Genomic DNA, 24,993 nt, shown 5'->3' with positions numbered 1-24,993 from the left:
ACAGTATGCTACGAGGGGCCTGTGGCCTCTGAAAAGAATAAGCACAGGCTTTGTTTCAACTGAGGGTAACTAAACATGGTAACTTGGGTTTAAATTTAAATATATTATCCTCCACTTGAAGAAACTTTGCTACTTGAATGTTTTGGGTGAAAGGTTTTAGTTCATGGTCAATTATGCTAAATCTATGTTTTACTAATTTTCCATCTTTGACTCACAGAATTCTCACATGCTCTCTCTTCATCTCTTCTTTCTCTCTCTCAACTCCATTCAAAGTAACTTGCAAAGTTGACTAGGTGGGAAAGATTAGTAATAATAATTGCCAAATTTGATGGCAGGCACTCTTCTAAGAGTTTTACGTATTATTAGCTACTTTATTCTTCATGATAGTGCTCTGAGGTGGACATTATTATTTATTTTTATTTCTGTTCTACAGTTTGAGGAGACGGAGGCACAGTAATGTCAGTTAACTTGCCAGGTCTTATGATAAGGAAATGAAAGTGCCAGGATTCGAATTTTGGCTCCCGATTTGGGAACTTGCCCACGGCACTCTCCTGTCACCATGGAGTCTGTTGGGGCAGAGTTGGGTGGAGAAGAGGCTGGTATATTGATCCCTCAAATTGAAAAATAGGAAGTGGTTTTAGAATCACTGAGGTAAGACCCACTCGAGGACTTCACCTTAGCACTGAGGATGAAGATCTTTTAAAGTGGTTCCCATATCCTGCTTTGAGATCTGCAGACTGAAGCTCATCCACATTTTTTTCATATGAGTTTTGAGTATTTACTTTGTTCACTGTGGTAGACGCTCAGGTCATAGACGTAAGGACATCCTCATGCCTCCTGCAAATATTTACTGAGTGCCTAGGGGCTAGGCATCATGGTGAAGCTTACCTTCTGGGGGCAGTGGGGAGACAGACGATAAATAAAAACATACAGAATAAGAATAATATCTACTAAACTAATCAGTGTATAATATAAGGTGGGGTACTGAGTGTCACGGAGTGTCTTTGCCCTTAGGAAGCACAAAGGGGAACATGGACAAGTAAGCCCCAAATTAAATAGTTCCATTAGTTTTGGTTTTATAACACAGAGGGGCTTTACCTGCTCACAAGCAAACACATGCAGACACCCACGGTCTTTATATATAGTGTGCATCCCTGTACATACACGTTACATGTACGCCCAGATGTACAAGCAAGCTCACTCTTAGTCACGTTCCTCCTCCCCAGTCATGCTGAAATACAATTCACCAGTGAGAGCCGACGTTTATGGAAGGAGCCCTGTGACTCCATGGGCAAACTTGTGTGTGTGTGAAGGGAGAGAGGACGGGGTAGAGAGATGTGTTTTGAGCACCTGCTGTGTGCTGAGCCCTCTGCTGGGTGTTGGTGGAGAAGGAAGAGGCACGATGTGGTTCCTGTCCGAAGGGCGCTAACATTCTAGCTCAGGATTCCCAGGTTCGTTGTCATGTGGAGCTGGATCAGGCTGTTCCTCGGGAGGTCATGGTCATGTCTTTGTCAACTGGATCAGGAACCAACTGGTCAGGGAACTCAGGGCTGAGCTCCTCTTAGTGAATCAACAAAGTCAAGAGCTTTGTTTCTGTCCAAGAAGGTCGGTTAATTTATTCTTTTACTGTAGGGTTGGTGAGGATCAATTAGAGGATTGATTCGGTATATTCCACTTTGGATTGTCAGATAAAAATATTTTCTCCCTCTCTGCTATTAGTAGGTGCTCCTAGGCCTTCAGGCAGAATTCGAAACACACTCGGGTTAGTTTGACCCTTCTCACACACACACACACACACACATACACGCATGCACACGCACACCCACACTATGCACACCCACACCTATGTACACACACACCCCCCCACACCCACAACTAGGTACATCTAGACATTAGACAGTAATCACCAATGTTCACTCAGATGCAGATACTTTTCAGACTGCTTACCCAGAGCAGTACTCAGAGGAGGGCCTGCAGGGCTTGGCGGGCAAGTAGACAGAAGATTTATTCTACCATCTCCATTGGGTGTCTCCTGTTTTTGAGACAGTGCCTACATTCTTTTAAAGGACTTTGTTTCTTCATACGTAAAAGAATGGGTTTGGATTATATAAGCTTTAAGCCTTTTCATACTCTAACACTTGATGAGAAAGTTAAATTTAGGCCATAGAGGGTAAACACCAGATCAACGGCTGAGAGAAGGTGAAAAGAGAGGGAAGGGAAAGCAGGGGAAGGAGGAGAGAGAAGGAGAGCAAGATGGAGAGACAGAGAGAGAGACATTTGCAAAGGGAGCCTCCCAGGCACTGGTGTGTACGGAAGAGGCGGAAGGGAGCGGCGGAAGGGAGCGGCGGGTCCCCTACTAGCACACAGCGCCACCGCCAAGCTCACCCGTCCCCTGCGTGGGGATTTACAGTGCCGTGTAGCAGATTGGGGTTAAATAATTAAAAACTAAATGGAAAAAGTAAACGTGAATGTCCTAAATGCCACTGAACTGTACACTTAAAAACGGTTAAAATGATTAAAATCTTATGTTATGTACATTTTACCACAATTAAAATAAATAAATTAAAAAGATATTAAAATTTAGTAAAAGAACTGGATTACTGGTTAGTGTATAGAATACTTTATAGCCAAGGATCTTCATTTATTCAATACATTTGTTGAGCACCTACTACGTGCTAGGCACTAGCCCAAGTATGCTTGGGATGCAGAAGTTAAAACAGACAAAATTCTTGCCTTCATAGGGCTTACGTTTCAGCATTTTTGAACGTTATATCTTTCTTTTGTTTTTCTAAAAAAGAAGTTTAAAGAGCACCAACATATAAAACAAGGAAAAGTAATGAATACATTTCTTGCATCATTTAAAAATTATTGTGTGATGAAGAACACTTCACTGTATTTATTCTAAAAATGTCTCTTGAGTGCCAACTGTGTCAGGCACATTGTTCGGGGCAGAGGACCTTGAGTAAAATCCATAGTTCCTGTCTTCAAAGAGAGAGAAAAAAAGGAGCAAGTGTGCAAGGAGACTAACAGATACAAGCCCCAGGGTTGGTGCTCTGAGAGATTTATATGCTGGGGGCTGGAGTGAGTTCTGAGTTTTGGGGCGGTCAGGGGAGGCTTTGCAGCAGCAGGCAATGTACTTAGAGAGGTTTTCTGTGGATTGATAAGGTGAAGTCTTAGTCTCCTTTAAAAATCAGTAATTAATTTTGACAAGGTAGTACTTGTCTAGTCTGCCTTCTGCTCATCCCCAAGAGTCAGCCATTGCTACCAGAGTTTTATAAACCATATCAGAGATATTCTATTCAGCAATATTTAAAAATAACGGTGATATAAGTCAGGCAATGAACAGGTGACTCAAGGATGAAAAAGTTTATTTTTTTGTAAATTTGCATACACAGAGATGATGTTTAAAGGTCCATTCCAGGAGTCACTGGCAGTCTGTTACAGGTAATGTTTATTCTGAGTAAAGCCACTTTCAAAGAAGTTTCACAGATTTGCTGTTTTTATGGGAGACTACAGTGTCTGAAGTATTTCAATTGATTTTTTTTTTTTTGGCGTCAAAATATTTTGCCAAGAAAAAGCAATTTACTTTATATTAGGTCATCTTCATAAATTTGTATCATTTCCTGAGTTTTCAGATGCTCTGCTGTTCTGTCTGCCGAACCTCACCCCGTTGGGTGCGTCGTTTGCTCTAGAGTCTGTCTCATTTAGCTTTGCCTTGGATTCCTCTTCATCTTTATAATAGCAATTCTGTTTAGGCAAACACAGCTCCTGTTCCCCAAGGGCCTGGAGTATTTCCCAGACCTGGATAGAACAGGGTTGTTTTTATCTTAAAGAAGCTCTGAGCTCGTATGCTTCTGTGTGTCACCTGACACAATGCTGGGACACAGCTGGATGCTACCTTCTGAGGCTGAAGATGTGTGTACCTTGCAGCCTGGCACTTCTCCTCCTGGCAATCCGCACATGAGTATCTGAAACACATTCAAGAATGTCCAAGGCACGACTGTTTGTAGCTGCAAAATAAGTAAATAAACAAAAAAGGAAAAGCTTAAGGGTCCATTAATAGGAAGACCGATAATGCAATATGGCATATTCGTACAAAGGAAGCCAACATCATATATTGAAAATATATATACTAGATCTATATGTTTCCAAGTGGATAAACATAAAATTTGAGTGAAAAAATCAGTGTGCAGAATTAAATGTAGACTGTGATGCCATTTATATGAAGCTCAAAAACATCAAATGACATTCGATATTGTTTATGGAAATGTATTTGCATTGTATTTATAAAAATATGCATGGGACCGATAAACACAAAATGAAGGATGATATTTACTTTTCTCAAGATGGAAAGATGAAATTGGGAAGGTGCTTTAAAATCATTCGTGATACTTTATTTCTTAAAAAACAAACAGAAATCTGATGCAAATAGGGCACGCACATGCATCCACACTCAAGCTGTGTGGAAGGTTTTTACAATTCTTACACAAGAGTTAAAATTTTTTTCAGACTATACCATTCAGTGTGCAGGAGGTAGGTTCTTTAAGGAAAATTCTTGGAAAACTGTGTCTTTGAGGCATTCTATGACTGACTTTTGTAAGCAGTAGCAAGAGGCATTTAGCGGAGAAGAGAATCAGTTAACCATAGCCAGCAGTTTTCACTGACAGTAGCTCATGGGGGAAGGGTTTGGGAAGAATAAAATTGTGTTTATTCCCTTTTGATATGACGTAAGAGGAGGAAGTTAGGGCTTTACAATGATTTATTTCTGAGATAGAGACTAATGTACAAGTCAGTAAATTTGTAAATTTCCTGCAATTTATGGAAAAACCAAGAATTCCAAGGCCCAGAAAGGTCACCTACAGCTACCCTGCCAATTACCTTAATCAGACATTGAACTTAAAATAGATCAGACATGGAGACAGAGAGGGTGTGAGGCAAACCAGAGACTGAGCGCAAACATCTGGGAAGGCATTTGAATCCAGGGGAAGAACTCGGCAGGAACCAGGAAAGGAAAAGCTAAGAAGGAATCAGGATTGTACTTCTTAAGCAGTTTTTATAACACTCTTGAAACGGAGTTGAGAATGTTAGTAAAACTTTAAGTAACTTTCCGATTGATGAATTATTTTTCGATTCTTTATTCTTAAAATTATGAGGGTAACTTTAGCATAGTGATATGTTCCCACTCTATACTAGCTATAGCTGGAACAGAAAAATCCCATCAGAACGATAGCAAGGGTTTCATTTTCACCTGATGATGCTTTAAAACACCAGAGCTTTGTCTGAAGTTACTAGGGATCATGAAATTTCCAAGCGATATCAGGGGTTTTCAGGCAGAAAAATTTCCAAGCTGATATTTCAGTAACCACAGGGCCGATAAGATGCTCAGATGTGGCTCGGGGCAGGAGGCCGGCATTGAAAGTTCCCAGGTGGAGGAGCTGCTTTGTTCATCATGCTCTGCGGGGAGGTAGATGCACGTTGCACTTCTGCACCTCCGTAGGTGGATGGCCTTCCATTCTGGAAGAGGCTGTCCTGTGTCTCCAGCCTCTCCCTCTCTCTTCCTCCTCCCCGAATGTGTTAACGCAAAGGAAACGGAAGGTAATCTTGCTTGGCCCTGGTTTTTTTCAGGTGTGGCCTTGCTTCTGGCCTGGCTTTCTTCTCTTCCTCTCCTTCACCTTCAGTGTTTTCAAGCCCCTGCCACTCTGTGTCCTCATGCTGGGACTGTTCCTTCTCCTTGAAAACCCTTCCTCCTCTAGCTCCGTTCTCCTGGATTTGCTTCTGTCTCTGCCCTTACTCTTTCTCCTTCGCTGGCTCTGCTTTCTCACGTCTTTATCTCACCCTTCACCCTCTCCTTGATCAATCTCATTCACGTCCACGGCCACTTTCACTCCATGATGCTCACGGCTTGTCACACTGGGAATCTCTTGTTCACACTCTCCACCCAAACATCTCACCTACTGGTTGTCTCCACTTGTATGTTCTGTGAGTCTAGAAGAACCTAGTTTCTCTTTTCCCCTCAGAGTCATTTCTCCTTCACATTCTTCCATCTTGGGGAATGAGATCACTGCCTCTCTACCTGCCCTCACCAGAAACTTGAGCATCATCCTCGGGGCTCTCTTACCTACTCTTCCAAGCAGGGAACAAGTCACCTTCACTCCTGATGCACTTAGGCTCCTCTCCCCACCGTCTGTACTCCTGAGGCACTCTGTGTTTGGTTTCCTCATTCTCTAATCTCATCTCTCGTTGGTACTTTCCATTCAGAGTGCTTTTTCCTAAATGTAATCTAATCATGTTATAGCTTGGTCAAAATCCGTCAGTGGCTCCCCACGGCCCATCAGTCAGGATAAGGTCCATCATCTTCACTTGGCACGTAAGGCCCCACGGGTCTGGCAGTGTCTCTGGCAGTGTCGCTGGCCCCATCTATCTCTCTCATCCTTTTGTGTATGCTTCTCCACACCAGCACACTCTCCTCCAGCCCCGATGAAGGACTTCTGGGCCCCTGAACAGGCTGTTTTATGCCTTGGGACTCTTTGCTTATGAAGCTTCTTCCTTTGCCTAGAAGTCCCTGTCCTTGCTTCCCACCCCCACCCCAAGTCTGCCTGGCCGACACCTGCTTATCCTTTAGGAACCAGCTTCCGGCCCCTCCTCCTACTCTTGCTTGGTGTTCTCTCACCCCCCATTTCCCAGGTAGAGCTGCCTTCTTCCTCCTTAGCCCTTTGTCACACACCAAACATACTCCCTTCCTAGCATCAGTGACATTTTGTTTCTCCATATGTTTTTCTTTTTGAAACTATTTTTGGACCATTTCTTATTCATTTATTTTACCTGCAGTGTTTTGCATAATGCATGGGCCATAATAGGTATTTAATCCATATTTATTGAATGAATGAAGGTTTATCTCAGTTAATGCAGTCAATCTGGAAATGTTATTTAACAAAGAGCCATAATTTCATTGGACTAGGGAGACTCTCTATTAACAGGAAGCCTGCTGAGAATTGTTCTTTAATGCATGTGATAAACTTCAATTTATTTCCTTTGTTAAGGTTTACATTTCCTTAAAGCACCCATATTTCTGATTCACAAGATGAGAATTTCGAGTGGGGACTATTCCATTTTTCCTGGTTAGGCCTCTTCATTATGATCTTGCCCACTTTCTCTCCTCTTCATGCATTTCCTAGGCTGATCTTCCCACTCATAATATATTGAACAAAGAGAAGTCTACCTTTATTTCTTGTTCCCATCATAGATATCAGGATTTCCCAGTTTACCGCTGGTCTGTAATATCTGACCAATCCCTTAGAACCTTTTTCCAACTTTCTCAATGTTTGTCATCAGGAATGTCTTCAGGCTAGCTCCATGAAGCCTCCCTCTCAACTGTTTATGTAAGGAAGCTTCCTCAAATTTCCTGAGAGTGATTTTGGTCTGATAATGACCAGAAATCACAGACTGTGCCTTCTGTAACTGTCTCCTCTTTCGTTCATACCTCAGTTTATCGTTCATGATTTTCAATAGGAGTGGGTCAGTGATGCTGAGAAAACATGGCAAATATCTGTCTCCAATGATCTGACATGTCTGACCCCACTGTGGTTGGGGAGCAGCATTGCTTACAGAAAACATATGTCCCCTACAGGGGGATGTGGGGACAGAAAGGCATGAGGGTCAAACAGTGCATCTTTGCTTATGAAGACCACCGAGTCCCAGTTCAACAACGGATGAGAGAGATAGTTACTCCTTAGGGTCCCAAAGAGAAGTAGATTTTCTTCCAAAATGACGGTGACTGTTGTACAGGCTGGGTCATCTCACAGTGAAGGTTTTAAGGACTCCTCTAGCCCCACAATCTCTGAAGAGCAGAGCCCATTGCTCTCTCATTCGAAAAGGAGAGTGATTCTTTTGGTTTTAGCAGGTAAATATAGATGTAGCTGCATTGCTTGGCTCGCTAAACTAGGTTGAATAACCGATTCATATCTAGGGAACATTTCCATGGCCACTGTAATGCCTGGATCTATATTAGTTAAGACTATGCTGGGTTTAAGCTAGAAAACTGAATTCCAGCACCTTCTGCCCAAGTTGTATAAAGTGCTACAGATAAAAATTCAGACTGTACAATCAATAGTAACCATCAGGTAGGAATCCCAACTAAATTGTTGTTTTAAAGAGCTGGATTTAGCTGTAAAAAGTAACTATAAAAAGTATGATGAGTTATATAGTAATGTGAGTCTCATAAAATGGTGGGCAACCCTTACCTTAGAAAATTGTCTCTTGTCATATATGTTTACTTTATAATCTATAGGAATCCAGAGGTTTATTTCATACTGGAAGGTGGCATTTCATCTCTTTGGGTCAGCAGAATTGTTAATATTTCAAAGAAGGACTTTTATGCTCCTATGCCAGCAGCATGCCTGGATCAGCTTTTATCACACATATCCGTAGTGGTGTGGTGGCTGGCTGGGCGCTCGTAGATCAATAAGCTGCTAAAAAGGGAGATGCATCAGAGACCATAATGGCTTCTTCACAGAAGATAGATTGTCTTATCCCACTACAAGCCCCCACAGAAGATAGTGAAGTGCATTTAGGAACAACAATGATGATATCCTTGTATTGAGATCCTTATTATTTAGGAGGAAGAAACGGACTCTCTGAAGGTGTTGAGTCCTACAACAAAGACTTTAACAGCCTAAACACACAATCTAGGAGGTTTTGTGTCTACCATTAGAGCTGAATCGAAAACAATTTCAGTTTGTTTTAATAGAAGAATTCCCAGATGGAGAAATACAGAATTGATTTCTTTAGCCTCAAACACTAGTAGATTATAGTTGTTCTTGTTTGTCCTATTAACATAAAAATATTCTTGTAATCTGAACACTTTTTTTTAAGAGACCTCAGTGAGCTTGCTTACAGCATCAGTGAGGAGTTGGGAAAGGTGTGGGGTCCCAAACACAGAGTGATATGGGTGGGGTTGGAGGGTGCTAGAAACGTACAGAAGACAACACAAAGCTTTTGGGCTCAGGTTCTTAACTTGAAGGCTGTGAACACATAGAGTCCAGGTCCTACCTGAGCTGAGGGTACTTATGTACAGGTGAGTTCCTAGGAATATGAGAGAGGATTGAGAGAGGATAGTTGGGTAACAGTTTCTATTCTGGGCTTCTCCTTCATGATGCATGAGTAAATTACACAGATTGCATATTCATTTACTCAACAAATATTTGGTGAATACTTACGTGTCAGGATTTATCCTAGGACCTTAGAGTACAATATTGCCCTATATGCAAAACCCCCTGCCCATGTGGTGTTTATATTCTGGTGACGTGATAAAAAGGTAAATAAATAAAATATGTGATCTATTAGGCAGTGATTGATGCTAAGGATAAAAAAGAAAGCATGGAAAGGGATAGGAAGGAAATGTGAAGGCAGGATCAAATATATATGGAGGGTAAGGGAGGACCTCACAGAGAAGGTGACTTTTGAGTAAAGAGCTGATGGACATGGGGGAATTAGCTGTTCCCTCTGAACTACCCAGAGGGAGTAGCAAGGGCAGTGGGCCTCACTGGGGGAATGGCTAGAATGCTGGAGAGAGGACAATGATTACAGAATGGCTAGGGGGAGCAAGTGCAGGGTATGATGTCAGAGAAGTTAAGAGCCACCTCACATAGGGTTTGAAGGTCATAGGAAGGAGCGAGTGCTTGCTTTGGCAGCCCATATGCTAAAAACTGGAGGAAGGAGTGAGATGGGAAACCATTGTAGGATTCCAAGAAGAGGAGTGACATGATTAGACTTATGGTTTAAAAGGATCACTTGGGTTGCTGAGTTTAATAATAGATTGCAGTGGGACATGTGTAGAAGCAGGGAGACCAGTCAGCATGAATGATGGCTGGAACTAGAGTGATGCAAGAAGAGCTTGGGTTCTGGATATATTTTGAATGGAAAACTATCAAGATTGGCTGATGGATCATAATGCAGGGTGGGTGAGAAAAAGAAGACAAAGATTGCACCAAGGTTGTTAGCCTGAGGAGCTGGTGGAGTTGCCATGAAGTATGGTGGAGAGGCCTGGAGGAGGATGTTGGTTTGGGATCCATATTTTGGATCTGTTACTTTCTGAGACGCCTTTTAAATGCTCAAATGGAAATGTCAGTAGTCAGTTGCATATATTGGCCCGAGTTCAGGGGAGAAGTCTCACCTGGGATGTAAATTTAAGAGTCATCAAATGATAGTATTTAAAGTCTTGAGATTGAATGAGATCACCTAGAGAGTGAGTGTAAATAGAGAAGAGAAGAGGTCCGAGGATTAAGTCCTGGGGCACAGTGACTTTACAGAGCTCGGGGAGATGAGGAGGATTCATCAAAAGAGACCGAGAAGGAACAGCTAATGTAGTGAGAAAAATTAGGAAAGTATGGTGTCCTGGAAGCCAAGTAAAGACAGTGTTTTAAGGAGGAAGAAGTGATCAGTGGTGTGCAAGGCTGCCAGCGGGTCAAGTAAGATGAGGCTGAGACTCGAACCTTGGATTTCTCTAACGTGGAGGTCATTGATTTCAGTGGTGGGTTCGAGAGCGAGGGGAAGAGGGAAGGAACTGGACACAATAAGTTTAGACAACTTTTTAAAGGATCGTTGGTGCAAAAGTAAGGAGACAATGGTAGCTGAACTGAGAAAATTAGGAGTAGGCAAGACTTAAAACATTTTTTTTTTTTAAATTAGAGAAATAATAGCACAGTTGAGGGCTGATGGGGATGATCCAGTACATAGGGACAAAACTAATGGTTCAGAGAAAAAAGAGAGAGGGAAAAATTGCTGGAGAAGGTTGAGGCAGGACAGCAGATAGACAAAGGGTGGAAGAAAAGGGACGTGGCCCAGGAAGAAACACGTGTTTTAGATGCGCGAGGAAGTGAAAATCCAAGACTTTTCTTGATGCAAGTTATCAGTCATTTTGCTCACACTACAGGCTTGTGGGATAATTTGGGCCAAGAGCTTTAAGCTTCTTAGAGGAGAGTTTCTATAGCATGTCAGCATCTTATTGTCATTGAGCACTTAATGGGAATTTCTCTGAAGAAAACAGGGTTGGAAAGTGAACTACATTCTGGTTATGAATGTTGGCTTTGCTCGCTGCTTTATGAAAAGGAACTGGTCAGAGTAGCCTGACCGTTCTATGCACCAGGTGGCTGGTGATTGGCTGGACATTCTGAGACATTTTGCCCTCAGGTGTTAGGTGGAATGTGATGTGTTGGTTTTTGAGGTATGGTGCTCTGAAAAGTTTTAAAAGGTTTCATTTTTTAAAAGACAGTACAGCCCATCCTGAAACCTCTCTTACTAGCCGCTGCAGGGAATCCTTTAACCAACAACGGTTTCTGCAGGTTTTCATTTAATGGCATCGCTCTAATCAGAATCTTAGGGTGCTTTGGCTCTGATGACATGAGGTTATTTTTGAGATAAAGCTGCTTTATTTTCAGGCTGAATAGCCACATTCTTGCCTTGTCATTCTAAAAATGCTGCACTGTGTCTGCATTTCAGGGCCACTGATTAAATGTCTAAAGACCTGTGGTGGTGCAGAATTAGCCCTCTTTGCTATACTGTAAGTTCTCCTGGAAGACAAAGCCCAAGAATTCGCGGCAACCTCTCAGCAACAAATGTTTTCTACGTGCAGGAATTAAAGTCACAAGATCTTCCTTTCTTGGGGGAAAAAAAGAGTCTGGATATTGTGCAAAAATTATGAGCCGCATTTATAGTCAATCACTTGTCTGTGTCTTCTTTGAAAAAGCGTGGATGTCAATAGCCTCTTGTATTTCTTCCTTGGGGATTGTAAGGACTCAAAATTCTAAGAAAAACTGTGTAAGTTCTAGAGATAAAGTAACAGGTGCAAGTTAGTGGAGCAGGTGGTGTATAATTTCACCTTTGCTTCCTACTCAGAAATAGGGGGGAAAGTAGGTCCCAGTATGGAAACCATGTGAGAAATGCCATTCATTGCTACCTATAATTGCACCTAACTTTGACTTTTTTCTTTACCCTTTGGGTTTATGGCTGGGAGTATGTCTGGTTCTATCGAGTAGGTTCTGAATTTCCATAAAGTGTCTTTCAGGGGGTGTTTCACAACTAATTTTTTTCAAGCTCTTGGGAAATTTTAGCTTATGATCTTTCTATGTTGAGTTATTGCTGCTTTCTTCCATAGCTATCATAGTAATAGGCTTATTCAGTAGGTTGTTCTCCTCCCTAATTTTCTGCCACCTACTTGCTCTCTCTCTTTCAGTAGCTGCTCATTTTTTTTCCTCAATAATATCCTTTCATCAATACTCTTTTTCCTTCAGTCAAACCCCATATCTCCTCACCAATTTGTGGGGCATATAGAGCAGATACAATATTCCCATTTTACACACGAGGCACCTGAGACTCAAGAAAGTACATCATCTGTTGTCTGACTAGTTAATGGTGGAACCATACCAGGACTATTTCATTTTCTGTGTTCTCTTAACCCCCGCACTCCAGGGTGCTGCCTCGTAGTGCTGGCTGAATTGGGGCTGTATCTATCTATTTTCCTGCTTGGTACTCCTACCTTGCCTTCATCACTGCATCCATAGGAGTGACCAGATGGGTGAGGGAAGTGCCAGTGCTGATGGTGGTCCCAGGCAACCAAGCCATATCTTTCCCCTGGCATCGATAGCCTCAGACATGGTATCGCGAGGGGAAGGAACTCAGAACTACGTTTCACCCATCAGGAGTAGCCTCACGTGCGATCCTCTACTTTCGCTCCTCTTCTGTCTTCTGTTTGGATGCTGTAAATCTGGGTGATGTTGGAAGCCAGGAGTGGAGATAGCGAACCCTTGGGAAGTGTGTGTCCCTGAATGACAGGAAACAGTGGTCTCTCCTGCCTTGCTGGCCAACTGAGCAAAAAAAAAAAAAAAAAAAAAGCGTCTTTGTTAAGCTAATGAGATTTTAGAGTTTATTTGTTAAAGTAGCTAGTATTTCATCATTTACTCATGTATATTATAATTTAATGCATTTCTTTTCAACTCTAAGATGAAAAACTATATTGGAGCTATCACTAAGATGACATGTAAACTGTCTATTCAGATTAGCACAAAAAAATGCTAGGTACTTCTACCAATACCGGCATCGCAATGGTGTTTCATTCATTTATATATTCATCTCTATGCATTTGTAACAAGATTTGAAAAAATAAAGGATTAGTTTTTACTCCAAATTTTTGTTAAAGATCACTTAACTTAATCCTGGTTGTTATTTCAAAATTGAAGAAAACCAATCCACCATGAGCCTCTGTTTGGCCAATAGAGCTCCATGGGAGTCTGTCCATGGTCCTGAATATTTTAGTATTTTCTTCGTGTTAAATTTGCAACCGTCTTTCAGATCTCATCATTTAGTGTGTACAGTACTTCTTCTAGAGCTTATCCATCAGACAGTTATTTTTCTCCTCAAACAACCAGACTTTTCTTTTATCTCAGCTTGCCAAAATTTTCTACTCATCATTTTCTATTCTGTTTCATGACATTATCAAAAGAGCTCCATGCTGCAAGTTCCCTTCCTAACAATATGAATCCCTTATGACTCTTTCCCAGTCAGAAGGCATCTCTCCCATACAGTACCTCTTTTACTCACTCACTTGAAGTTAGAGTCTGTGCCATTTGAAATTTTGGTATTGAAAATTTTCTACAATGCCAATGGGAGAATGTTCTAACCTTAATCACTCACACCAGATTAAATAAAAAACTGCTCCCTTGAAGGCCTTAAAGGCTTTAAATACAAGGCTTATCAGGTTTATTATAACACAAATTAAAAATACTTTTGATGTCAACCCAATTTCAAAACGTTTATGCGTAAAATGGTTTCATCTAGGCTTCTGTTTTGAATATCTTTATTAGAATGTAAGTAGTTAACAGTGTAGACCCTGGAGTTATACTGCTTCAAATTTCAGCTTCACTATTTCCTGTGTGATCTTTAGCAAGTTACTTAACATTTTTAGACCTCAGTTTCCTTATTCGTAAAGTGGAGATTTTATTTTTAATTTAACTTACAGAATTATTGTAAGAGTTGAGTGACTTTGTACAAGTAAAGACCTGAGGACAGTAGCTGGCACTTAGTAAATGTTGACTATAATTACATTTAAAACTTGCAAGAAAATAGAATGGATTAAATAGCATCATTTATATGTAGGTCTCTGTATTAGATAATTGCCAAAATGACCTTTGTCACCAGAAGGGCCTCACAGCAAGCACTTATCTGAAAGTCTTCAGTTTGCAGTTCCTTTTGTGCATTATCTTCACCTTCAGATGAAATTTGCTTTTTAACTTGTCTTTGGCCCCATCTTGGTCATCTTTATTTAAAAAAAAAACAAAAACAAACAAATCAAAACAAGTAAAAAATATGTCAAACACAAGAACTCAAGACAGAACACTCTTCAACTTTGCTAAAACCAGCTTGACCATACAGCATCATCCACAGTAGAACTTGACCATGGACAACTGTGAAGTTTGTCTTTGGAGACCCCTGACTCCCCTCCCAGAATCTTTTCCTCCTTTGAAAGAGTCCCATTTCTGACAATTAAAACATTTCTCTACCTTCCTTTCTATCATGACTCTTCATTTGAGGAAAGAGTCTGAGAGAATCTTTTACTGTCAGTTGTAAATAACGATAAAGCTTAATGCCTGGTCCTTCCCAAAGGAACTTGCTACAGATATAGAGACTTAGCTTTAAGCTAAAGGAATACATTTCTAATGTGAAATTTTATCTATTAGGTGGGAGGAGTATTTTGTGGTCACATTCTTTCCTAACATTATAAACAGTTACGTTTTTCACTTTCTTATGTGTCTGGCTCTGAAATGAGGGTTTACACATCACTTCAGTCTGAATTGGATTGTCAGCTTGCTGAAAGCACTGAAATATGGCTAGCAATTTATTGTTAAAGAACCATAAGCTGAGGCCTCTCAAAGATGGATGCAGAAGAGAATAGAGCTCCCATACTCGGCAATGTTCTGACTCCTGGATGGGGCACAGAGGCTCGATTCGCACTGTTGTAGGTCCATAGCAAATCGCAATTTCATACGTATCAACTGTATAAATGTATTGTTGTCCTTAATCATAGCAGTTGGTGACATTTAATTGAAAGAGCACTGTGCTAGGTTGAGTCAAAGCACTGGCTCCTACTTTCAGCTTTGCCACTTACCTGGAGTCACTACCTCTTTGTTTTACAGCTTTTGTTCATAAAATGAAAATGGTATTTCTCAATTCAAGCTGCACTTCCAATCACCTGGGCAGCTTACAAGTATGCAGATTCTCAGACCCTAACAACATAACTTCCAATTGAGTATAAGACCAGACTGCGAATTACTGGATGGCTCCATTTTTAAGATTCTGTGGATCTTTTGATTGAATGGGCATTTTCTCTCTGAAAGCATTTCACTCTGTACTCTCTATAAGTGCAAACACATACACATTTCTTCTTCTTGTAAAGTGTGAGAGATGCTGGCATTTTCTGTAACCAGTTTACAGTAGAGAGCAGGCTGGACTTTGTGGCAGTGCAGGAGAACTGGTCGGTCTCCCCGATATTCTTGATTCATTCTGGCTCCCTAATCATCATGTGGTTATGTTATTTTAGTTGCCATAAATTTACAGAAGTAAATTTATGGCAACTAAAATACCTCAAAATACCTTTTTTTTAACATAAATACTCAAAAGCATGCTCAACCAAATTTATTTTTAGACTCTTCACTCCAAAGTTCTTCTATAGATATAATGAGGGTTGACTGTGTTTGCACGCATGCATATATATTATAGTGCATGACAATAAGCTGATTTTCTTCTATGGCTCATGAACTTATTCTTTAAATTATTCCAAAGAAGCACTCCAAAAGTGTTTTTGAGCAATAGAATAATTGCATAGACCTCAGAGGTAAAGCACGAAAGTGCTTTAAAAGACAATCACTTGAATGTATACTTTGTGTTTGTTTAAACAAACAAATACCTTTACTAGTCTGACTATTTTATAAATAGACAGATTCCGACTTAAGTGCCCTCAAAGCTCTTAATCCATTCCATGGATCTTTTGAAAGGAGAAAAAATTATTTTCCACAGGCTTGATTTGAGTACTTTTCTAAGTTATTGAAATAATCCTTTGAAATGCTACATTCTTTGGAATGTTTAATAAGTCACCACATTCTAAGTCCATAACCTGCAAATCTGGGAAAAAATATTTTGGCTCTTTTGAACCTAATTTGGGTTTGGCAAAAGTTACCCCAAATCTGTTGCCTGTTGTCCAACTCTTGATTAATTAATTAATGAACTACAATAAAATGTTTTATGCAATCTTTCTGTTTTTCCCTTTAACCTTTAAAAACTGGAATAATAGATTCTTATCTCTTTCTGTCTTTTTGCCTGTGTTCATGTGGTAAACATTGATTTGTTCAGCTACAGAATTCGCTGCTGTTTAAAGAGCCTTAGCAGAAATGGCTGAAGTGATTAACTTGTGTTTTCTCTGCTACAGGTGGAGATAGATGCCCTTGGAGCCTGGGGCATAGTGAGGTGCAGCTTCTTTATGATGATTCTCATGGCTTGGAAGCTGCTGTAATGGTAACAAGCCTGAAACAAACATATCTCACGATGGCTTAGTGCTTCCTTCTGTTTTGTTTGGTGACAGCAGCTGGAGAGACTGATGGATGACAGATAGTTATCTAGAAATAAAAATAAATGTAGCATATTATGGTACCAGTGACACTAATAGGTAGCAAATATTTTTGTTGTGGTAGAGTTTAGTTTTAATTACTAAAAATACATCTCTGGACGTGGTTTCATAGTGTAGCGGTTAGCACGTCTGCTTTACACACAGAAGGCCTGGGTTCGTGCCCCAGTGGAGCCACAGTCCACTATTTACAGCCATGCCACCCTGAACAAGCCCGATGTCTGATCTCGGAAGCTAAGCAGGGTCGGGCCTGGTTAGTACTTGGATGGGAGACCAACTAGGAAGACCAGGTGCTGTAGGCATAAATAATAATAATAAAATTAAAATAAAATAAAAATTACATTTCCAGTGTACAGAGAGCTGAAGCCCTGCTCTTCCTAAATTAGCCAGCACAAAGGGATAATCTGAATCTGAGGGTCCCCTACGATCCTTGTCATTACCTCTAGTTTTGTTCTTCTAGTTCCTGGATAGTGTGTGTATTGTGTGTGTTTGTGTGTGCGCACGTGCTGTGTGCTTACCTATATGTTCGAGTGAGTTTCATTTTTCGGTGGGTTTGATTGGGATGTTTGAGGTGAGAATCAGTGAAAAAGAGAAAGAGCCATTGAAAAGTAATTGCTACTTGATGGCAGAACTAAGGCACTGCGAAGAGGTTAGCAACCCCTTTTTATTGCCTGCAATGCAGAGATTTTGTAATTAGTAGTTTCATTAGAGAGTGTGAATGACTATTAAATGGTTCAGCCAAACAAAGCATTCATTGTATTGGAAAATTTACTGTAATCAGATAGAAAAAGTACTATTTTTGTGAATCACTTATCAGGTTGTGGAAATAGTTTCACTATCTGGAGCTCTTATTAAAAGAGGTTCTTACTCACAGGCTTTGAAATGTATATAGGTCAGTGTCTGTCTGCTCAGGCTGCTATAACAATACATGGGTGGCTTACACAACAAACGTTTGTTTCTCACAGTTCTGGAGGCTAGGAAGGCCAAGATCAAGGTGCCGGCAGATTTGATGTCTGGCGAGGTCATCCAACCCACTTCCTGGTTCATAGACTGCCATCTTCCGTGTCCTCACTTGGCCTAAGGTAGAGGTCCTCAAGCTGTTTGGCACCGGGGACTGATGCTCCTATGAGAACCTAATGCCTGGTGATCTGAGGTGGAGCTGAGGCGAATATGCTGGTGCTGGGAGTGGCTGCAGACACAGATGAAGCTTTGCTTGCTTGCCCACCGCTCACCTCCTGCTGTGCATCCTGGCTCCTAACAGGCTACAGACTGGAACCCGTCCGTGGCCTGGGGTTTGGGGATCCCTGGCCTAAGGGACGAGAGAATTCTCTGGCCTCATAAAAAAAGGACACTAATCCCATTCATGAAAGCTCCACCCTCATGACCTAATTACTTTCCAGACGTCTCACTTCTTAATACCATCTCATTGGGAGCTAAGTTTCAACATAGGAATTTGGGGGTAGGGCAAAATTCAGTCCGTGTCCAAAGCGCGGCCACTTTGCTAGAGGCTCTGTGTGCATTGACCGTGGGCACGTCCTCTGCAGGGGCTTTCTTTGTCTGATGGCACAGGGTGTGCTTTCCTCCATTGACGGGCTGGCGTTCACATCTTCCTCGGGAGTTGGGACAGTTGTGTTTGGCAGTGGTGTCGCCTGTTGCGGTTTCGCTTTGTGAGTGCTCCTACACTGCTGCTATAAGACCAACAGAACGTGCTAGTTTCTAAGCATATGCAGGTTTCCTGGCATGGAGAATGCTTGTCGGGGTTTGCCCACACACCAACTGTCTCTGTTTGGGAGTAGCTGTCCCTATTTTTTAACCATGTTCACACTTTGTCGATCCAGAGGGGTAAAGTATATTTTAATCGGGCCCCAAGGCAGCTTTGTGGCTGGGTTAATTATAACCCTCTCTGAATTTGTACAGTGTTTTTCAGGCTTGAGAGTATTTTCACTTATCACAGCTCCTTCGATTTTCCGAGCTCCCTGTTTGGTAGGCAGGGTAGATGGTATGACCCCATTTCACGGATGAGAAAGTCGAGGCTGATGGGATCAAATAAAATGTATCCAGTTAAGTGGCTAAGGTGGCTGGGACCAAGACCCTGGAGCCACCATCTGGAACTTTCTCCAGCACAGCCAGCCACCCTGACTGCTATCCCCAGGCCTGTGCGCCAGGGGTCGATGCTAGCCCGGAGCCCAGAGGCACGCGGACTAGCCCTTCACGTCCTTTGCGGGTTTTCTCAACTGCTATTTCTATCATTTCCCTGCTCCCTACTTTTCTTTCAGGTGTGGAGAGAAACAAACAGTTATGGCTCCCCACGTGGTGCCAACACATTTTTTCTGAAGCCTTTGGGAGGCAGAGATAGGTCTAGACCTGCCGAATGGCAGCCGTGGCGTAGAGCGTGGCGGCGGGAACGAAGGGCAGCTGGTAGTGGACGTAGGTCGTTGGACCGAGCGGAGATGGCAGAGCGTTGCAGCCAGTGTGCCGACAGCTCACGTCCTCTCTGGGGGGAAGTTAGGATTCAGGTTCCGTCAGAATCCCGCGTTCAGGCATCGCCTTTTCCAGTGTCCATCTCTTCTTTCACTTTGCCACTAGTGCAGCACGGACCATGTTAGAATCTATTGATTTGTCTACCTTACCTGATGACGAATGCTTTGAAGGAAGGGGCCGTATCCCATCTGTACGTTTATCTCCATTTCTGTCATCCTGCCTGACACATAGTAGGTGCACTGTAAATGTTGGTTTAAAGACTGAGTGGATTTTTAACACTAGGCCCTGGTGAATGGAGGACTAGTGCTATTATTTGGTTTTCACACAGTTTTAGGGGACAAAATCTGACTCGGAAGAATCTTGAATTTGTATAATAATGAGGCGTGGTGCCTGAATTTGTACCGTGCAATATGTCATTCCGTTTATTTAATAACAGCATTGCCGACAGTTTTTCTTTGAAGATTTATTGGCACATTCTACTAAGACTGTATTAATGTTGGAATTATGGCTTTTCCCTGGTAAACTCCTATCATTGCAAGGAAAACGGGTGATTGGATTCGGGATCCTTTACAGAACCAGTTCTCATCTGCATAATCCCTGTTGAGAGAAGAGAGTTGTCTTCACGGGGGCAGCTGGGTGTCAACAGAGAAACTATTTTCTTTCTTCACCACGCCCACGTGCTGCTTCCCCCTCCCCGGCCACATGCAACTGCAAATATATTCGTGCATCTTCCGAGCTCTTGCTGCCAGTGTTTTAGTTGAGTCTCAGTTAGGTCAGAAATTTGACCAGTATTGAATGTAAAACAAACAGGATATGTGTCCTCCTGGCCTTCTGAGATGCAGGAAGTGCATTTGGGACAGCTGGCAGAGCCTTTGCCGCACTGAAGGCTCACAGGAAATGGGCTGTCCTGGCTCCTGCTGTGGGGGTGAAGGGCCTCCATTTTCATCCCTGTTTTTCATACACGGTGACCTATAGAAGGCTGATCTAGGCCTCCTGGAGGGCTCTGGAAAGCCTTCCCCTGACAGTAAAAGGTGAAATTCATCTCTAGGTGCAAGGATATATTTAGTGGATGTGAGGGAGGAGCTACTATATAGCAAAGCTAGAGCCCTTTTCAGTTCTAAAAACAATCAGATTTCCAGCATTTTATTCTCTCTCTACCTGCTGCTCTATTTCTGCCATCTAGGCACCGTCATCAGCAGCCTCTACTCCTTCCTACCCTCCCCTTCATCATTACTGAGTTGCAAGTATTATTTACAGGATGGGTTAGTTTTCTAGGGCTGCTGTAGCCACAGACTGGGGGGCTTAAACAACATTTACTTTTTCACAGTTCTGGAGGTTGGAAGTCTGAGATCAAGGTGCTAATAGGATTGGTTTCTTCTCAGGCCTTTATGTTTGGCTTGAAGATGGCCGTCTTCTCCCTGTGTCCTCATGTGGTCTTCCCCCCGGGTGTGTGTGGGTCCTAGTCCCCTCTTATAAGGACATCAGTCAGATTGGATTCGGGCCCACTCTAATGACCTCATTTAACCCAGTTACCTCTTTAAAAGCACTATCTCCAAATACAATCATACTCTGAGGTACCAGGGGTTAGGACTTCCACATACGAACTTTTGGGGTACAAAAACGCAGCCCGTAATATGGGCCGAGAGTCAGGACTCTTAACGAGCTGTAAGGACAGCTGCATTGAAAGAGTCAGAGTCAGACTTAAACCTATCACAGGAGAGCATAACCCCCAACCCTATCCTGGCCTTTTTTCCAAACATTAAAGCACAAAGCACGATGAAGGACTAAAGGAGGAGAGAAGGGGCAACTGTGTGGGGGAGGGGAGGGCTAGCTGGCTGAGCTGTCGTGTCTGAGCCCAGCCTTCTCCACCCCAAGATTTTATCTAAAAGATGGAACATTTTATTTCTTTGCTTTATTTAGCCACAAATGGAAATGTACATTGATATCATTTTCATTAAAAATACTCTCCTCCTTAATTTCTCTCATCAGTTGTAATGACTTCTTCCAAGTTAGAGCTGCTAACGGATGTTCGAGGGAAAACAGAAAATGGGACATGCAGCTGCTGTAAGCAGCTCTGGAACAAAGTGGTCATCAGGAGACTATGAAAGCGAAGCCAGAAATGTACACAGAGTTTGTTTAATTCAAGGCGGCCTTTTCACGAGGCCTTTGAAAAGGGTCAGTTAGGGTCAGCCAAGGCAAAATGGTGAATAGGCCAGTTTTGTACTTAGGCTTCCATCTGGCTTTGCTCTGCTCGTCGTTGTTGTCTGGCAGTTCCAAAGTGTTCTGTGATTCTCAAAGTGGGGTTCCTCTACTCCCTCGTATGTGACAGGATGCCTAGGGCAAACGCGGCTTCTGGTTTGTGAATTTTACTTTACGATTGTTTGAGAAATCCAGTGAGTAAACTATCAAGTAATTTATAAGATTTTTATAATCTAACAAATAGATGTGTTACAGAGAGGAATGCAAAAGGTATATGACTTTTAAAGCTAAAACATGCCACTTTAAGGAAACGTAGGGCGATGGTGGTCCACGCCCACACCTCATCTACCCTGGCAGTGCACGTTTACAGTCATTTGCTCTTTAGATTGGTTGCTGGGTTGTTGGAAAGTTTTAGAAATATTTAAACTCTCTTCAAGATACCAGGTATCTGGAACCTTCTTTCAGCCTCCGGCCATTTTCCCAAGTAACAGCCAGATAATTTGATAAACACATTCGTGTGAATGTGCTAATAAATGCTAACCCATTAGTGGGAACACTGTGTACAGTGGTCCTTTCTATTCATCACCATCTTCACTGTCTTGGATAAACTATGCATATTTTAATTGTGGCCATTTAGTGATGATGTCTCTGCCTCTCATTGAATGTGTTCACTCAGCGTATGTTTATTGGGTGCTTACAGTGTGCCAAATACTGTTCTAGGCACCTGAGATATATGAGTTAAAAATTAACAAAATCCGTGCCCAAGCTGAGCTTACGTGTGGGTGGGGAGACAATAATAAGTAAATTCCCTAATGTGTTTGTAGCTGATGAGCATTTTGGGAAAAAATGGAGCAGGGTAAAGGGCACGGGAGATGTGGAGGGTGGGCACTGGTTTGCAACTTCAAATAGGCAGGACAAGGAAGGACTCACCAAGAAGATGATACCTAAGGAAATAAAGAATTGAGATGTACAGATTTCTGGGGAAAGACAGAGAAGAGTAAGAAGCAGCCTGTGTACAATCTCTAAGGCTGGAGTATGGCTTGTCTGAGAAACAGCCAAGAGGCCAGTAGAGTGGACTGGGGTGAGCGAGGGAGGGGCAGAGCAGTAGCGGGTGTGTTCACATAGGGCCACTGTAAGGTCTTTGGCGTTTACTCTGAGCTGGGAAGCCATTGGGAACATTCTGGTTGCTGTGTTGACAGCAAACCAGGAGGACATGGCAGAAGCACGGAGACGAGTTAGGAGGCTGTTCCCGCAATACAGACGAGATGATGGTGGCTTGGGCCAGAGTGTAGGCAGTGAAGGCGGTGAAAAGGGGTTGGAATTCTGGAGATATTTTAAAGGCAGAGTGCACAGGAATTATGGGTGGGTTGGGCAGAAGAGAGAGAAGACAAAGAGAAGACTCAGAGGAAGCTTCACAGTTGTCGCATGACCAAGGATGGAGTTGATATCAACTAAGAAGGGGGTCGTGATGGCTAGAGCGGGCTTTGGGGTGATGAGGGGCTTGGCTTCGGGTATATTAAATTGGAGATGTCTCTTAGACATTACCGAGTAGGCACTTGGGTCTATGCATCTGGAGTTTGGCAGAGCAATCTGACTGGAGATATAAGTTTCAGAGTCATCAGCATAGATGGTGTTTAAAGCTGTGTTTAGGTGAGGTCCCTGGGGAATGGATGAGAGACGATTAAAGGCCCAAGGACCGAGGCTTGGAGCACGACAACATAAAAGAGGGCCTGGAGAGAGAAGACTGAGGAAGAGTGGTCAGTACTGTCCCGGAGTTTGTGGTATTCCGGAAGCCAAGTGAAGAAGGAGTTCCCAGGAGGAGGAAGTGGCCTGTGCCAAATTTTGCTGGTTGATCAAAAGAAATGAAGAGTGATTTGCCCATTGGGCTTGGCAAGTGGGAGGTCGTTGGTGGTTGTGTGGTAGAGGAACAGAAGCCTGGTTGGGACAGGTTCCTGAGAGCATAGCCGGAGAGAGACTAGAGACAGTGAACATAAAGACCTCCAAGGTGATTTGTCAATAAGGTGGTAGAGAAATGGAGAATTAGCTGGAGTGAGAAGAGGGTTTAGGAGAGGGATTTGAGTGATAATAGGAATGGTCCAATAGAGAAGGGAAATTTGCTGATGTCGGGGAGTGGGGGAATCCTTGCTGCAATGTCACTGACTAGGCACACGGGGATAGGATCTAGTGCACAAGTCTGCATTAGACAGGTGCGTGAGCAGTTCATGTATGCTAACAAGAGATAAGGCAGGTGTGTGGTAGTTACACACATGCTGGTAGGCAGACAGATGCCATAGTGGGAGTTTGTGGAAATTCTATCATTTGTATCAATTCTCAGTGTTGCAGGGTGCAAGATCATCACCTGAGAGGGAGGGTGGGTAAGCAGGTGATGGAGAGGTGAAGAAGAAGGAAAAGATGTGAAATAATTGTCTAGGAGCATGAGCGAGTGAGAGGATTTGGAAATATAGTATCCTCGTAGGCAGTATTAAGGGATCACTTGAGGCTTGTGGTCCCATGTCTAACACGAGACTAGTGTGGCACGATTGTGTGTTTTTCTCTCGCAGCGTTCTGCTTCAGGGGCAGAAGCATGGAGGTGGCAAAAGATTGGAGTTAATTAGGAGTTTGCTAGAATAGAGTATGAAGAAATGGAAGAGGGGCACAGGGCTGGGAGGGATAGGCAAGGGAGTGACGTAATGATTGGCTACAGCATCTAAACCGGGACATGTGGGGAAAAGGGCAGGAGAGGATTGACGGACAGTGAAAAGGTGATGGGATCAGTGGATTGTAAATCTTGGGGGGATCAAAGGATTGTTGGAGGTGGGTCACCAGAGCGGGTAAGCTGGGAACTCGGGGGATGATGGACAAAGAGTGTGACACCTGAAGTTGTGATCGTGGAGGAGTTGTAGTTATTGGCAATGACAAGACATTTGAATTCTTACCTGATCTGTTTTCAAGGGCCTGGGTTGCTGTCCTTTGGCACACTTAATTCAGTTAGCGGCCATGCATTTATCAGGGCAGTTGTTCCTATTCTTGATTGTAAATATCGCATGGGCAGGGACTGTGTCCGCTTTTTCTCACCATTATATCCCCCTGTGTCTAGGATCGTGCCTGGCCAATTGTAGGAGCTTCATAGATAATTGTTGAATGAAACGTAAGACCCATGGTGACAGTAGTAACGTGACCGGAGGTGGGGAAGACGCTCTTCACTTGGGTGTTGTGGTTTTTGATGATGCCAACATAAGAACCAAAAATTGACTCTTAAGCAAAAATCAAATGGGATTTGGCATAATTTCTGATCTGTTGATTAAAAGACAAATTAAATTCCTATACCATTTTCAAAAGCTAATTTATAGGAAAAAGAAGGCACGTGGTAGGAAAGATAATGATTGGATTTTAGGAGCTTATATCTTTAACAATTTTATTTAAACAATATTTTAAAATTTTATGCATGGTTATTGGTCTTTATTCATTCAACAGTTACATGAATGTCTATTATGTATGAGACACAGTGTAGCTGTGGTTTCAATGTAGCAAGGCAAGTCTTGGGCCCTCAAGAACTTAAAGAATTAATAACTGATTGAAGAAAGAACTTTTTTTTTTTTGATAAATAAGTAGTGGAATTTCAAGAATACAATTCAGAATATAGA

At 42.4% G+C, this 24,993-nt stretch overlaps 1 protein-coding gene and 1 pseudogene across 1 annotated transcript in view; both read left to right on the top strand.

Annotated features, from left to right (window-relative positions):
- The window catches only part of TMEM178B (transmembrane protein 178B), a 329,105-nt gene that overhangs the window by 5,097 nt on the left and 299,015 nt on the right, over positions 1–24,993 (top strand). The window lies entirely within an intron of this gene.
- On the top strand, positions 16,856–16,971 carry LOC111739271 (annotated as a pseudogene).

The sequence above is a fragment of the Pteropus vampyrus genome, unplaced genomic scaffold (assembly GCF_000151845.1).
Source record: "Pteropus vampyrus isolate Shadow unplaced genomic scaffold, Pvam_2.0 Scaffold48, whole genome shotgun sequence".
Lineage (NCBI taxonomy): Eukaryota > Metazoa > Chordata > Mammalia > Chiroptera > Pteropodidae > Pteropus > Pteropus vampyrus.
This window is presented reverse-complemented; position numbering and strand designations above follow the sequence as displayed.